The sequence below is a fragment of the Momordica charantia genome (genome assembly GCF_013281855.1).
Source record: "Momordica charantia cultivar OHB3-1 chromosome 11 unlocalized genomic scaffold, Mcharantia_2.0 BLBB01000011.1, whole genome shotgun sequence".
Taxonomy (NCBI): Eukaryota; Viridiplantae; Streptophyta; class Magnoliopsida; order Cucurbitales; family Cucurbitaceae; genus Momordica; species Momordica charantia.
This window is the reverse complement of record NW_028275159.1, coordinates 22,845,917-22,862,490: the sequence shown is the minus strand read 5'-3', so window position 1 is coordinate 22,862,490 and position 16,574 is coordinate 22,845,917. Positions and strand designations below refer to the sequence as shown.

Genomic DNA, 16,574 nt, shown 5'->3' with positions numbered 1-16,574 from the left:
AAAGCCTGCGTATGGGACGAGTCCTTCTCCTTACCATCGCACGACTGCATTGTGGATTCTCTAAGCGATGGTCAAGCTAGAATGACCAATGAAGAAGGGGCCACACCCGATCTTTGATGCGATGTTAATAAGGGAAAACACCCATGATGCGAAGCAAATCAAGCGTGTTACAGCTGCAAGTGAAAGCATAGGAAGAAGTGCGATAGATTAAACCAAAAGGGGAGCCCCTCCGTTGTAATCACACTGGAAATTATGCAAATACAAAAATGACAATAAAATAAAAGAAGGCGCGAGGAGGAATGCCATGCAAGAAAATAGTGTAATGAAGTAACGGAAAGGAAAATTTTATTAATATCTGACGGATGAACCACAATCTCCACCGATTACAAAAGGGGCGGACACGACCGCCATTGATTACAAATGGGTGAGAAGCACAGAAAAAGATATAGACCAAGACGCTTGGTCCGGGACGACCATGCTTCTTCTCGAGGTGCCTGACCAAATGTCGAAGGTCATTGGAAGCCTTCTCCATTTCCTTCATCCCATCGAGGCACTCGCGGGCTATTACCACCGCCTTTCGCTAGGCCATCTCCACCTCGGCCTACTCTTTCGCTAGTTCGTGGACCTCGTCCTTGAGCAGAATAATAGTAGTAACGAATTCCTTCTTGCACATGACGTTGACATTAGGAGGATTGTAAGGCCTGGTATACCGAGGATCCTTGTAATCCTCGTCGTCTGAAGACTCTGGCTTCGACAGTTCAACTTCAGAGGGCTCTGCCTTAAAGGGTTCCGAATCTTCTTCCTTTGTGTCCTCCTCCGTGGGGTCCTCTTCCATTGGTTCCTCCTCTTCCTCTTCCTCAGGTGGGTCTTCCTCCATTGAGAAAGGGTCCTCATCTGAGGGAGTGTCATCGTGAACAGGATCATCTCCAGAAGCTCCCAACAAGTTCCTAAATGTGTAGAGTAGGGTGTGGGTGGGATCAAAGTACACATCTCCAGAAGCTCCCAACAAGTTCCTAAATGTGTAGAGTAGGGTGTGGGTGGGATCAAAGTACACAGACATCCTCAATTTAAAGGGAGAAGGGGCAAACTCCAACCGTCGAATCAACCGTCCAGGTGGCCCTTGAAGGAAGGGCGCCCCCTCCAACAAAAAGATGAAACGGCGCATTGTACAACAAATGGGATTAACCTTGAAATGCATGCGGCATAATGACGAAACGGATACCAAGGTGGCGATTACTACGCTAGCAGGCCAAAGTCCAATCCTAGTGCCTCTTAAAACGGTAATCAATCCCTCGCGTCATACAGAAGAGTCAATTGGCCCCTACGCCTCTCTCGCCTTCAGAAAAACTCAAAGTTCTAAGGCTTTTCCCACGAATCAGGACACTTGTACAATTCTCACTCGGCAGCGAGCAAGCCTTTAAAGACCTAATATTCTAAGGCCCTTCTCGAGCAACGGACCCGGCTAGGGCTTCGACTCAAACGTTTTCCTTTCCTTATGAAATACTCAAAGTCCAAGGCCTCGACACGAGTCGAGGATGCCTACACAGTTTCCACTCGATGGTAAGCAAGCCTTTGGAGACCAAATATTCCGAGGCCCTTCCTGAGCAGTAGACCTGGTCACAGCTCTTACTCGGACATTTTCCTTGCCTTAGGAAATACTCAAAATTCCAAGGCCTCGCCACGAGTTGAGGACACCTGCACGGCTCCCACTAGTTGGCAAGCAAGCCTCTAGAGACCTGATATTCCAAGGCCCTACACGAGTAACAGACCCGACTAGGGCTCCCACTCGGACATTTTCCTTGCCTCAGGAAATACTCAAAATTCTAAGGCCTCCCCACGAGTTGAGGATGCCTGCGCAACTCTGACTCGGCGGCGAGTAAGCCTTTAGAAACCTGATATTCCAAGGCCCTACCCAAGTAGCAGACCTGGTCAGGGCTCCCGCTCGAACGTTTTCCTTGCCTTATGAAATACTCAAAATTCCAAGACTTCCCCACAAGTCGATGACGCCTGCACGGCTCCCACTCAACGGCGAGTGAGTCTCTAGAGACCTAATATTCCAAGGCCCTTCCCGAGCAGCGGACCCGACCTGGACTTTCACTCGGGTATTTTCCTTGTCTTAGGAAATACTCAAAATTCCAAGGCCTCCCAATGAGTTGAGGACGCCTGCTCGGCTCCCACTTGGCAGGGAGAAAACCTCTAGAGATGTAATATTTAAAGCCCTTCTCGAGCAGCGGACTCGACAAAGGGCTGCCACTAGGACGTTTTCCTTGCCTTAGGAAATACTCAAAATTCCAAGGCCTCCCACGAGTTGAGGACGCTTGTGTGACTCCCATTCGGATGTGAGCAATCCTTTGGAGACCTGATATTCTAAAGCCTTTCCGGGGTAGCAAACCTGGCAAGGTCTCACAGTCGAACATTTTCCTTGCCTTAGGAAATACTCAAAATTCCAAGGTCTCCCCACGAGTCAAATATGCCTGCGCGACTTTCACTTGGTGGCGAGCAAGCCTATGGAGACCTGATATCATAAGGCCTTTCTTTAAATGCTTCGGACCCTAAATGAGACATTCCAAGTAAGCTCAGCGATCTCTAACAGTCAGTCACCCTTAACTCCAAAAAAAAAAAAGAAAAAAAGATTTCAGGACAATGTAGATCATCAGCAAGCATTAGAGTGACTTCTCCGTCGCAAGACAAATGGAGAAGCTACTAGGGGGAATAGAAGGGAAGTAAAACGACAGTCGAAAGAGAAACACAACAGAGTCTTACATTGAAAGAAAATTCTCATTACAGAATTACGAAAAGTGGGGGAAGGCAGAGGTTTGGTGTACTGCTTCATGATGGAGGAGCAGAAATATAAAACAAAAGTTACTGCTTCATGATGGGAAAACCCTCAGAGATGAAGCACTGAAGGTGCTCGTCGAAGGAACGACTACTCGAAGTAGTACAAAGATGCTCGAAGGCGTCGAGGGCACGCTGAAGATCCTCATCCGAGTACCTACCCTACAGCCGAACCAGCACGAAATCAACCCCCACCTGCTAAATTTCCCTTTTCAGCCAGCGAAAAGTAGAAGAGCCAGAAAAGTGGGATTCCAGAAGCTCTGAATCCTCAAGCACTGCCCAAGACGACCGCAGTCTTCCTAGACCTGACCAAAGGAGCTCTCGACGGTTACGAGAGCAGTGGCGTGCTCAGATTGCAGCTCCTCCAACGCAGTCTCAAGTCTAGCAGCCCGAGCAGATTATTGGCCCAAGGAGTCTAAGGTCGTGCCCTCGGCTTCTTTGGACTTCACGAGGTCAGGCTCCGGTAGAGCGTTCCCTTCCTCTGCCTTAAGAAGTTTATCATCAGCCTCCGAGAGACGCTACTCCAGTTCCGCAATCCTGGCATCGCGAGATAGTGCTTCGGCTTGGGCCACCTCCAAGTCTCCTTCGAGTCCACGAACGTGGGATCCTACCTCAGCAATCCTAGCTTCACGAGATAATACTTCAGCTCGGCCGTATCCAAGTCCTTTTAGAGTCTGTTGGTGCGGGACTCTGCTATGGCAACTTCACATTAAACACGATCCAACTCGATGTGAATTAGGGTTGCTCTCTTCTCTGACTTTAAAGAATCCTCTCTAGCACTTACCCTTTCTACCCGGAGCCGCTGATAACTCTCCAAAAAAGAGATATTTTGATAAATAATTGGGTTAATTCATGCTTTAATGTGAGGATCTTTATCTATGAAGCATGCTAAAGTGAGGAATTGAGCGGAAAATTTTATTATCATATGTTAAATCCTCATGGTGCTGAATTTATGCAAGTTCCTGCTTATTTCCCCTATTCTGGATTTAATTATGCAGAATCTAGAAAGGTTGCTGAGGAGCAACAGAATTGCGGGAGCATCGCTTGTTGCAGAAATTCCTAGGCAGCACCGTAACACGCAGGATTTTCACTTATGTCTGTACAACGACATGTTTTACTAAGTTTTGCCCTAATTTTCGAAGAGGCTATAAAAGCCAAGATAAGGGTTGTCTCACCATCATTCCTCAAGGGGGAATCTGTCCTAAGAGAGAAAATACTTCAAATATGGTGCTGAAGTTGAGGAGAGCAGACCCATTTCGAGGAAGAGCAGACGACGGGGAGGAGCTGCTTCTGGACCTTGCTTGCTAGTGGTCTCCATCTACGTTTTTCTCTCTTTCTCTAGATTGAGTTGTATTTTTTCTTTACCCATTTTTTTCCCTTCCCCCATGAACTAAAACCCATTTTGGGGGAGATTTATATGTTGTAACTATTGAACAACGAACACACTAGCTGTTTTCTTCTTACTATTTAATGGAGCTGTGTGTATTTTCCTTCATCTTACTAAACATTGTTGGCCACCTTGTTTAGTATGCTAGCTTCTGTATGACCCGGAAGGACTTATGGTTAGTTGACTTGCTTTATTTGTGTTTAGCTACTTTTTCTAGTAGGTTCGTGGATACTCAGGAATGGGATCACTTAATCATGCTTAGAACTCGTTTTCATTGCTTGGGTATTTAGCAACGGGAGTTGTGGGTATCTATGTTTGGGTGTCTCGGAAGGGAACCATGTCGAGTTGAGCAATAACAGGCGATTACATGCTAGAGTAGAGGTCAGGATTTACTGAAAGCATAATAAGTCTCCCTCGTTTCGCCGCATATGTTAATCCTTCATTCGTTCTGTGCTAAAACATTTCTTTGCCACAACATATTTTATTACAATATTTTTCTCTTGGATTTCATTTATGCATTTTTATAGCATTTTACTTAGTTTAGTTTTACAACCACTTATTATCTTTGGTTTGCATTTTTGGTATCCTTGAATGCATGCTTAAAGTAACATCCTTAGTCCCTGTGGATTCGACCTTGTTCGTACTACAATCGACGAGTATAGTGTACACTTGCACTTGCATTCATCACAGTGTGAGAATGCAACAGCCGCTCAACTTCAGCATGCATTACAGTAGAGTGGCTAGGCTTCCTCATTTGGTCGCGAAGGCGTTATAGTTCGGCCTGTCGGTCCTACTTCTGCAGCCTTCAAGCTTCCAGCTCATCCTGAAAGGCCAACGATAGGGCATGGAAACTCTCAACTAGTAGAAAAGACAACCCGAGAAGGCAACAGGTCCAAACCAAAAAAGAGTCGAGGAAGACAAAGAGGAATGAAACTCACCATGAACACCTTGAAAGCCTCGTCTAGACACTCGTTTCACATACTAAAGGTACTTAGGACTTGTCTATGGATGAAGAGTCACCTAGCCATGACCTCAATAAACTCTTGTACATCCCCCATTAAACATTAGGGATTGACGGGAGAAGGTTCGGTGGGAAGGTTGAAGCAGGAGTGGAAGGCATCCACACATGGCCCCTCCAATCACGGAAACGACGCGTTAGACTATGAAGCCTCCACAGCGTGAACGGTGGTAGGGCCGGTGGGGGGATCGCTGGGAACTTCAATCCCAGTGGAATGACCGCCTCTGACTATGGCATCCCGCCTCAGCCTCCCTTCTTCTCCATCCGAACCCCCCATGCATCGAGATCCAGGATTGGTCTCCAGTCCTCTGCACCATCAAGTTCGATTACAGGAAGGGGATCAGAAGAAAGTGTGTTACTTAAATATGGCTTGGCGTCGTCCTTTATCTGGGAGGTAGGCTCCTCAGTAAGTACCGCCGTTGAAGGACCAGCTTTATTCGACCTCGAAAAGTAGCAGCGTTTAAGCGAAGGCACCACCTCATTTGGGTCGACCAGTAGCTCAACGGACAAACTCCCCATATCGGCCTCAACCATGATAGTGGGAGGAGGCATTATCGCAGCCACACTGGTGGACGCCACGCTCCCACCATGTGGCCCCACCAGGAGAAGCCTAATCACTCGTAGTGCGAGTCGAGCGACTGAATCTAGTGGATAGGTTAATTGTGGTCTGACCAGACTTGCACGGGTACCACATCATGAGAAAATGATCGACCTCTTTACGTCTGCATGGAAACAAATTCGATAGGCTTACCAATTGACGGACTCGCCTGGTCAAAGAAATTGTCGCAACCCCAGATTGGCCCGGTGGGGTCTCTGCGAGGCGATGGAGCACTAGCTTCTTGTTTGAGACAATCGACGTGGATATTCTCTCAAAAAGGGAAAGTGCTTGAATCCTCTGAAGCACCGACATTGACTTGGGGAAGGTGAATGTAACCCCACTCGGTAGGGCTTCAAAGGAGAAACCAAGCTTCAGAGCAAGAACCACAATAAGAAAAAGGAAAGGGAAGAAGTCGAGTACTCAATGTTCTCCACGATCGCAAATCGATTCACCACCCAATAGCCACTGCTTGCCGATGAAAAATATATGATCCTGCCAGTGCTTATTCGAAGAAGGGGGTTTAAAGATCATCCCATGTCGGGAGTTTAGGCTGTAAAACCCCGGAAAGTCGAAGATTGTCTGTATCATTGTTAGGGTGGTCAATAAGCTCAACGTCATCTATTCCCCATCACTAACTTCCAGCCACAGGATGGTCAGTGCCATCATCATTCCTCATGCATTGGGGGCAAGCAGCACTGGCGCAACCCGGGCGAAGGACAAGAAGGACTGGGAGAAAAGCGAAAGCGGTAGCTTTACTCCATTGGCGAACATTTAGGGATAAAAGCTCACCCAACTAGGGAGAAGGGAGTAAATCCTTTCGTCCTCCACTGGTAGACGCATGAGGACGTAGTGAGGAATGCGGTAGGATAAGCAGATGCCTTACAATTCTTGCTCCATCGCAAGTGACGGAACGTGAGCCACAGAAGGACGATTGCCAATGAAATGAGGGTTCTTACGAGCTGCCATAGTTATGATGAAAACTCAGAGCAATCGCGAGGCGAGAATCAAAAGGAACGTGAGCCACAGAAGGACGGTTGCCGATGAAAGGAGCATTCCTACGAGCTGCCATGGTTGGGATGAAAACTCAAAGCAATCGCGAGGCGAGAATCAAAGTGAGTCATCACCACCCCCTTAGGAAAATTTAAAGCCTCCTCAAGTACCATTTCAAATCTCAACAGCACTTGAAGTCACAACGCCGACTCCGCTGCTTCGTTCAACGCATGAGGAAAACGATGACTAGTGGAACAGCGACGGACATGTGTCCCCTTATAAATACGACAGTAAGAGCGGACGTTTGGCCGTCACGCTTCAGATCGTTGTGGACCCCACATCCTAATTCAAGAAGATCTCCCCGCCACGTGCCTTGCGTGCGATCTACACGTGCCAAAAACTAAAAGAAATGGGAATGAGGTAGCTTGTTGGGCCAAGTTACTTAAAAATGCACAAAACCTTTTTTGTTGTTATTCTTCACAAAGTCTGCAGCTAACATATAAAACACAAGTTTTTTTTTAACCTAGCTGTGAAGTGGTTTTTTGGGTGGATGCACACATATCACAGTGGCAACAGTGAGGTCATTTGGCAAAAGAACAACGTTGGTCTGTAGAGCATCGTCGGCAGCCCGTTCTCTTGAGGTTAGTGAGGTTTTTCATTATGTATTCCTAAGTAGCTATTGTCGTAGTGCTTAGAAGCTAGGTGACCATTGTTGTGGCATCTAGGGAGAGCTTTGTAGAGCGTCTGTGAGATTCATTGTATCTATCCCAATATCATAGTAGAACCCGTTGTCGCGGAAGACTTGACGTAGCCCATAGTTGGGGTGAACCAGTATAAATCTGCTGTGTCATTTTATCTTGTGCTTTACAGTTTTTCTTCCTATTTGCATATTCTGGTTGTGAGTGAATATTTTCTGTGGAAGGGGAAATTCTACAAGACAGTTAAGTTTGATGTGACAAAGATTACTACACAGATTTTCAATTTTTTCTATATTTTCGCTGGATGAAAATAGATCTTATAAATTACAAATTTTCAGGCTATAACGAAATAAAAATGTTTGTGGATGCTCTGCTCTACTCTACTATCGTCCTTAAAATATTGTGTGACCATATCTCTTTTAGACTGAGATATAAATGATGGCACCCATGGTTCCTTTGTTCCTTTGTTGCATTAAAATAATCAATCTTTTCTTGTCAAAAAAAATCAATCTTTTCTTGTAAAAAAAAAAAATCAATCTTTCCTCCCTCCAAGCTCAAACTGGAATATAAAACAACTGCCTCATAGTATTCAACAATAACACAGATCAGTGTTGATGTAAAAATTTAGCCTCTTGGGATTCCGTCAAATTCGTACTAATCTTCTAGAATTAAAGGGATCGACGTGACTAGCAAAATAGAATAGCACTAAGACCGGTGTGGCTTTTTGCCACACGGACTCTGATGCTTAAATTAGTATCAGAGTAGTTGAGTATCGATAGTAGGGTATTTAAGCATACCTTTAGGGTTTGACTTACTTCCCTATTTGTAGAAGAAACTTGAATCCTGATCCCTGTAGGGATTGTGGAATTAGAATCCTGATACATCTAGGAAATCTAGTTATTTGAGCCAGCGTATCTTGTTATGAGTCTGTCGTAGGATCAAGTGTTGGGACGCAATGGGTTTGGGCCGGGATGTATCACGGTCGAATTGGGTCTTTTGGAGTTCTCAACCGAAGCTCGACACCGACCACTAATCGGCTGGGAGGCCGGCTTGGGTCGCCGAATGTCACAACCATACTAGTAGAGAGTAGGTTGTGAAGCCCACTGACTGGGATGTTTATGCTGAACGCACGCGCTAAGCGTGGTAACAATTATATAGATGCAAGCGCACACCTGTCAGAGTAATATAAAATGGATGGAGTATCCAAGTATCGATCCTCAAGGACTTCTAAACAATTTCCAAACTCTAAAGTTTTAAAGAATAGTGAATGTTGGAATGAGTGATTCTTGTAAAATGGGAAGTGGTCACAAATAATGGTTTGGATTTGGGATTTGGACTTAGAATGATAAAACCTAGCCCGAATTACTTCAAGTTAGCCAACAAAGAATCAAGGATATGCTAAGGACGATATACATTTCACTTTAGGAACCAACGACTACGCTTTTCACTTGACTTATGTCTAAGCAAGTTCAAAGTCCTAAGACATTCCCTAATATGTCTATTACGAGAGATATCTTAGTTTTAGGATGGAAATAGTCGCAACCTCGGGTTAAGGTCCTATGTCTAGGCTACTTAAGCGGAACCCTTATGTCTAAGGCGCTCCTCTCCTCGGTTTAACCACTCAACAATGCAAATAAGCAACCTTTTCAGTATTGACTTGTTAAGACTTACAGTGGCCTTCTCTAAATCCTAACTTTTTGGGAAAACATGTTGAGCAATGAATGGAAAGTAAAAACACTACTTCTTAGCAAACCCTTTTTAGACATAAAAGGCTAACTATCCATAACCGGGCTAGAGACGGGAATTTAGAAAGACATATTGAAGAAAATACAGCAAGTAAAATGGTTGAATGTGGAATGCATGTGTGAAAAACGAAAGTTAACTAACGGAGAGTTTTTATCGGGATTGAGAGCTTCGCCCTTCTCTTTCAAGCAAGGGAGAGTGTCACGTGCTCTTTTCTCCAAAAACACAACTCTCTTAACTAAAAATAAAGTAAAGGCAAAGGGAAGATAAGCAAAGTGCTGGATTTTTATAGATTTGAATAAGTAGAAAATGACTAAGTACAAATGGAAACAAAACAAAGCTCAATAAAGCAATGTAAAGTGCTCGAGATTTAAAAACCAAAAGTAACTAATGAAAGCAACTCAAAAGTACTTAGAAAGCAACAAAGAAACACTAAAAATGATCAAGAGAAGGAAGCAAGGCTTGATGAATTTGGTGGAGAAGTTGCTGGAATTTATAGCTGTGCAGAATTGGTTAGGTAGGTCCTAAAACGATGGTGAATCACCCATTTCCAACTCCTTTGACTGACCAAATCGTGCTCAAACTGATAGTGGAACACTTCTTCTACACGTATGCATCAGTTGGAACCACCAAAACGCATTGGAAGACGCGTTTCATTAAGGGCAAAGTTGGAAGAAAACCTGTTTTTCTGCAGGCATCCCAGGCGCCTGGCGCCTCCCAGGTAGGTTTTTCCGTCTTTTCGCTTCTTTTGATTAATTTGCACTCCCAAATGGTCCTAAAATGTCATAAATACAACATAAGCCATCCACAAACCATAGTATATGAATTTTGCATGAATTGGAACTCAAACGATCGAGAAAAAGTCCGAAACAAAGCTGAAACATAGTAAAAACAGCATCTAAAACCTTCTTTTTACGCATGTAAACAAGCGTAATCACCCACATAGTGGAAAAGTGGTGGCAACATGCATATATTGCCCGTTGGGCCATGTTGAGGGCCGAGAGTGAAGTGTCGTGCTGCGACCAAGGGGGATGGTGCATCACCTATCACACTTTATGGATGTGTACAAGAATGCCTAGAGAAGGCGTATGCAGGATGCAAGGCAAAGGCGATGTCAGTGGTGTCGATGACAAGCTCAATAGGGGTCAGTTGGGGCCTTAGGCACGACCCTGGAAGTTAGGGTTCCATCCAGAGTTTGGATGAGCAGATTTAGAGTTAGATGCATATAAGTGAGATATGCAAGCACGCCAAGTTTCGTGTCGGAGTTTAGACGTGCGCTCAATGTTGGCGAGTGACTTCTTGCTACTTTACACGTACACGTCTCCCAGACCAAGATTGCCTTAAAATGTACTTTAGGGGGAGGCATGTGTCAGCTCTCCACCACCCCTGAGCCATGTCAGGGCCTAAGTGAGCTACTGATAACTCTCTAAATAGAGAGTTATTTGGGTATAATTTTGGTATTAATTAGCTAAATATTAGCATCACTTGGACCCCTATTCATTGATGTTTTGCTAAAAAGACTATAAACACTAGCTTTCTACATTTTAGTATTGTCAATTGCAACGGAACTAATTTTGGTGCATTTTGCTACAGCTTTGACGATGGTACAACATCAAACTCAGATTCAGGAAGTAGCAGAAAACGACAAGCTGACATTGAAAGGACTGCCCAACGGGATTTACCACAGTAATTGGAGGTTTTACCCAAAAGTGAGAGCTGAGTCCCTCAAGGTCCTTGTTGTTCTCTAGTATCTGAAGGGGGGTATAAATACAAACAAGAGGAGAAGCCTCCACGGACATACACATCAAGAAACATTCCCCTTACTCATCATCGAAAGGAGTCCACTCTTACTCCAAGAAACTTAAAGAACTGCAGAGAAAGCAAAAGAGAAGAAGCAGACTCTTCAGTAGCAGTTGGGAGTTGATCTTCAGCTCCTTTTTCTCATTTTTCTCATCTTTGTATTAATTTCATTCTTTCATTTGGCTTAACTCTCCTTATGGCTTTGCATAGCTAATCACTTGTGTAAGGGGGGGAGATGTTTTAGACTCATTTTCTGGGCTGTAAACGTGATGTTTGTTTTAATGGAAGTGTGTTTTGAGTTGAAGTAGTGTATCACTCTAATTTCGTTGTGCTTGATCATCATTTTGAAATATCTCTTTAACAATGTTTGGAAAAATGTGTTGAGGAGCGAACCTCTTCATCTTGAGCTAGAGTCTACTTAAGTTTAGCATGTGGTGACTTAGGAATAAACATCACCTAGCTTGGTCATAAAAACTGTGTGTATATACTATTGATGTTTGTCTATGAATGTTAGTAGTAGAAAATCTGGGGTGTTTGGAAGAGCATCTTGTCTGTTTGACCACTTCACTTACTCCTTTAATGTTACAGCATTGTTGGGGTGTCTGTCTGAGTGATTGTGGATGTTTGGTACTTCTAACGAATTTACCCTTGGTGTTTGCATTTAGATATTTCTTTCAAAGTCTATTCTCAGCGATGTTTAGTTATTGTTTGGAAGAAAATTCTATTGCTTGTTGTAGTACTTTCTTGAGTGAATATTGAATGTTTAAACATTTAGTCTCTGTGGATTCAAACTTTTATTACTTGTTGCGACGATTGTGTACACTTGCACATAGAAGACTTGGTAACACAATTAGTTGGACAACAACTATCCCATGGCACATGTGTGTGTTATGGCATGGGCGAGCATCTACAAGACGAGTGTCTTGGGCTTCTTCCTTTGAGGATAAAAAACTTGAGGACAGTGTCGGACGACACGGGTGTGCCAACATTGCGCCTCGATCCATGTGTCGGAGGTTGCACCACAGGGTCCTTATGCAGTACTGTATGCTCCAACGACATGGCATGGACGCAAGAGTCGTCGTGCCTTGATAGTGTCCGGATGGCTGGATGTCCGAAAGGTCCCGATCATAAATACAAATCCATGGGTCAGTTCTTAATATGCATACCCAAGTAAGCAGCGAAGCCCGATGACATCCCGATGCTCGAGGTGGCATCCTACAGTACTAGTGGCCACCTAGTAAGTGAGAAAAAGCTAGTCTTTGCCAATTAGCGACAAGACTCATCCCAATTGCCAAGTTTAGTCATTCCTTGTCTGGATCCCGGCAGGAATCATCCCGGAAGTACTCAGTAAGGCCGTTTAGCCCCTCATTAACTAGCTTCTCTGCAAGAATGGTCTTAGAGGCGTCTGACGGGCTCGATAAGCTAGTTTTGACATAGTTAAGTGACAAGAATCTCCAGGTAGTACCCAATTGGCGTTTTAAGCTCGTTCTAACCCCGCTATAGGTCCGAACTCATCCTGGTAAGATATTGGCTCATCGTAGGAGCCGGACGGCCGAGTGGCCGAGAACCAAGATGGTTTGAAATGAGTTGCAACATCGCGTTTAGAAGACCTTGGCCTAGAGTAAATGCAAGGTAGAGCCGTGGGGCTTGGCTTAGTGTAGAGGCAGGCCGACTAGAGTCGTGATAGAGTTGAAACGTACGTACAGGCGACATGCATTGCTGAAATAAGTCAGAATTCTACAGCAAGTGAAGCTCGGTCGAGGAAGAAAGAACCTCGCCTAAGGTCCAACGAAGCCATAAAGGGCGCGAAAAATGTATTGGGGCTAGAGTTCCCCATAAGGCTGGTCATGGTCGAGCTTAGATCATGGCACCGCACGATTGAAAAATGTACGACTGTGACACCGAGCATCAGCCCCCTTTCTAGTTCGTGCCTTCTCTGGGCTCTTCTCAGTCTTCTCTCGCTTCGCTGGATCTTATCTTTTTCCCTATAACAATAGTCCTCACTCTCAATGTAGAAGGCAAGAAGTATGAGCAAAATGTTAGGGCTTCTATATTGAGAGTACTTGGCACTTGGTCATTTCATGGATGACTGTTTTTATGGAATAAGCTCATACCTTTTTTGTCACTGTTGGTTGTCATTTCTCGGACTGGCCTTCTTAGCACCCATACTTCTGTCGTAGTTGACTGTAGTCAAGTGTCTTAGGTTCTACCGTATAGTTAGTTTTAACTGTTTAGGTTTTTGCCTTGGGATCTAAGTTTTAGTTGGGCTAGCTGTACTATCCTTAAGTTTTTAACATGTTTGGATTTTGCCCATGGTTTTAGACCCCAGAGTTTACTCTTCGGTTTCCAACCTATTTGGCTTTTGCCAATGGTTTTATACCCTGAGTCCAGTCGATACCCGTTTGTCGTTGTTGATTGTTGTTTCATGTGCTGGTCTTCCTAACTCCGTACTATTTTGACGTAGTTGGCTGCAATCAAGCCTCTTGGGCTCTGCTATACAGTTAATTTTAACCGTTAGATTTTAGCATTGGGATCTAACGTTTAGTTGGGCCTGCGGTAACACCCTTGAGTTTCTAACATATTTGGCTTTTGCCCATGGTTTTATACCCATGGTTTACTTTTGGGTTTCTAACCTATTTGGCTTTCGCCAATGGTTTTATACCTTGAGTTTAGTCGGAACCCTTGAGTTTTTAACCTATTTTGGCTTTTGCCAAATGGTTTTATACCCTATGCTTGCTTGATCGACCGAGACTTGGTCATGCCCCGGACCTGGCCATGTCTTGAATCCGTCATGCCCTAGAGTCTGGACATGCCCTGGATCGGGTCATGACCAATTATGTAGTTCGCTTGTCAGGTCTTTGCAGTAGCTTTGTCATTTCGTGGACCTCGAATGGGGGTATGTTGCCTTTTCTTTTTGTTGTTCAAGTTTTTCAAAAAGGGGGTTGTGTTCTTGATACATTCCCTTGACTTTTCACAACAGCCATTTTGTCTTTTGGATGCCTTAGAACTTCATCAAGTTGCTTTCCTCATTCTAGGATTTGTTGATCGTTTCTCCCGGAACCTATTTTTGAATCCGCCGATTTATCTCATCTAGGATCTGTCCAGAAACTTGTCGATTTGCTTGCTCTAGGTTCTACCTCAGAACTTGTAGACTTGCTTTGCCCTAGACCTCATTGGCTCTAAGAAGTTCTTCTCTTCTTCTTCTGATGGGTTGACTTATCTTACCTAGGATCTGTTTTGGAATTTTTTGATTCGTTCGTTCTGAGTTCGTTCTGGGTCCTGCCCCAGAACTTGTTGATTTGATTTTCCCTCAGCTATCTCATAAAAGGGCAGCCTTACGAATCCATGTCGATTTGTTTATTACTAGATCTCCTCGAATCCGAGCGGTTCTCGGTTAATTCGTTGCTCTTCTTTTCTTATGTACCCATAGGTGTTATATTGGATTTGAATCAGATTTCGGATCAATCTATATTGATTGACTGCCTCCATTATGTTGTTGCTAGCAAATACCACTATTTTTTGTTTTGGATCTTCCAAATCATTCCCGGGGGAGGTCCGGACCCATTTTTTTCTGATCCTTCGATAAAAAGATTCATTCTCTTCATAAAAAATAGGAGGTAGAACCAATAAATATTTCTTTTTCGATTCATCCCTGGAGTTGAATACCTCATTCAAGAATTGTTTTTGATCCAATCCGTAGGAATCAATAGAAAAGGCAAATCCCTTATGATACACCAGATCCAGCTCGGTTATTGATAGAGTGAATAGATCTGCCATTTCTTGAAATCTCTCTTCTGATTCAAAATTCAAAATCGTGGTGTAACGTGTATCCCCTCCTGTTCCGATCATGGAATAGATGAAATAAATAAATAAATGGATTTTTGTTCAAGAATGAAATCTTATAAGTTTAGATAGAGAAGATCGCCAAGATTTCGTGATCCGTTGCCGAACTTATTCCTTCCAATTCAACGGGCATTCTCAACATTATGCCTTGAAGAGGACTCGAACCTCCACGCTCTTTAGCACGAGATTTTGAGTCTCGCGTGTCTACCATTTCACCACCAAGGCATCTTGAAAGTGAATCATATTCCATGAATATGACATCTATCTAGTGTGATGTATGGAATATATGACAAAGGTGGAGTGTTAGAGTATTTCTATTGCTCGGTCATGTCATATAGGTCCGAGTCGGACATCCAATTGCTTCGATTTGAATTATCCGGAGGAGAATAATTATAATTTGACCCGATTTTAGGTGTGGTCTATTTTTGGCTATACATACATTTTCAAAAAAAAACTGTCCAAGGCTAATTCTTGTAGGTGTTTCTTCACAATAACTATGATGATAATTATGATGCAGAAAATGCCAATTCAAATTAAATGGATTGAAAACGATGTTACTGCATGGATCGTAATTAAAAATTCCCCCGTTTTCATCCATTAAATAATATTTAAGTACTTGAAAAGTCTGTTTTAAATTGTCAAAGGATTGATTTAAATCTTCAGTAGGTTTTCCTCTATCTGGGGTGGGTGATTCCATGTGATGACCAGAGCTCATGTCGACCTTTTCATCGCATAAGACCCGTCCTTGGTTCATCCTTCTTCTCGGATGACAATTGTAGCCAGAACACCGTTCATCTCTCGTTTAGATCTTAGTCATCCCCACAGACGGCGCCAATTGTTGATGCAGAAATTTGGCCCCTTAGGATTCCGCCAAATTCGCACCAATCTTCTAGAATTAAAGAGATCGACGTCACCAGCAAAACAAAATAGCACTAAAACCGATGTGACTTTTGTCACATGGGCTCCGATGCTTAAATCAGTATCGGAATAGTCGAGTATAGAAAGTAGGGTATTTAGGCATACTTTTAGGGTTTGACTTACTTTTCTATTTATAGAAGTTGAATCCTGATCTCTCTAGGATTGTGGAATTCGAATCCTGATACATCTATGAAATCTGGTTATCTGAGCTAGTGTATCTTGTTATGAGCCTGTCGTAGGATCAAGAGTTTCGGGCTGACATGCATCATCGTTGAGTCAGGTCTTCCGAAGTTCCTGGCCCCTTTCTGGCTCGTGCCTTCTCTTGGCTCTTCTCTCACTTTGCTGGATCTTCTCTCGCTTCGCTGGATCTTCTCTTTCTCCCTATAACAATCAGCATTATAATTCTCTTGAGCTTCTGTGCTAGAAATTTTATACTCCAACTACAATGCATCCAATTAATATATCGGGCATACGTAATGTAAAACCATAACCAATTTGTTTATCAGGCCATATTTAGACTTCCATTGCTTAAAATTTATAGTTCATCCAAAATTTGAAAAGCCGTAGCTAACAACCCACACTTACGTCCTACAGCCATGATAAATGGCGAGCTCGTATATTGTAAAACACGCAAATAAGCACAAACTAGACTGGTTTATGGCTTCACGGAACTGCTGCAAGCAAGCCTTGATCAGAGGTCATCACGTTGTATCCACTCATATATGCTTTTGGAAGACCAACGAT

General features: G+C 43.6%; 1 non-coding gene across 1 annotated transcript; it reads right to left on the bottom strand.

Moving 5' to 3' along the window:
• Window positions 1-15,056: 15,056 nt before the first annotated feature.
• On the bottom strand, window positions 15,057-15,137 carry TRNAL-CAA (transfer RNA leucine (anticodon CAA)). Its single transcript has one exon. It is a non-coding gene; the product is annotated as a tRNA-Leu (tRNA).
• Window positions 15,138-16,574: the final 1,437 nt, after the last annotated feature.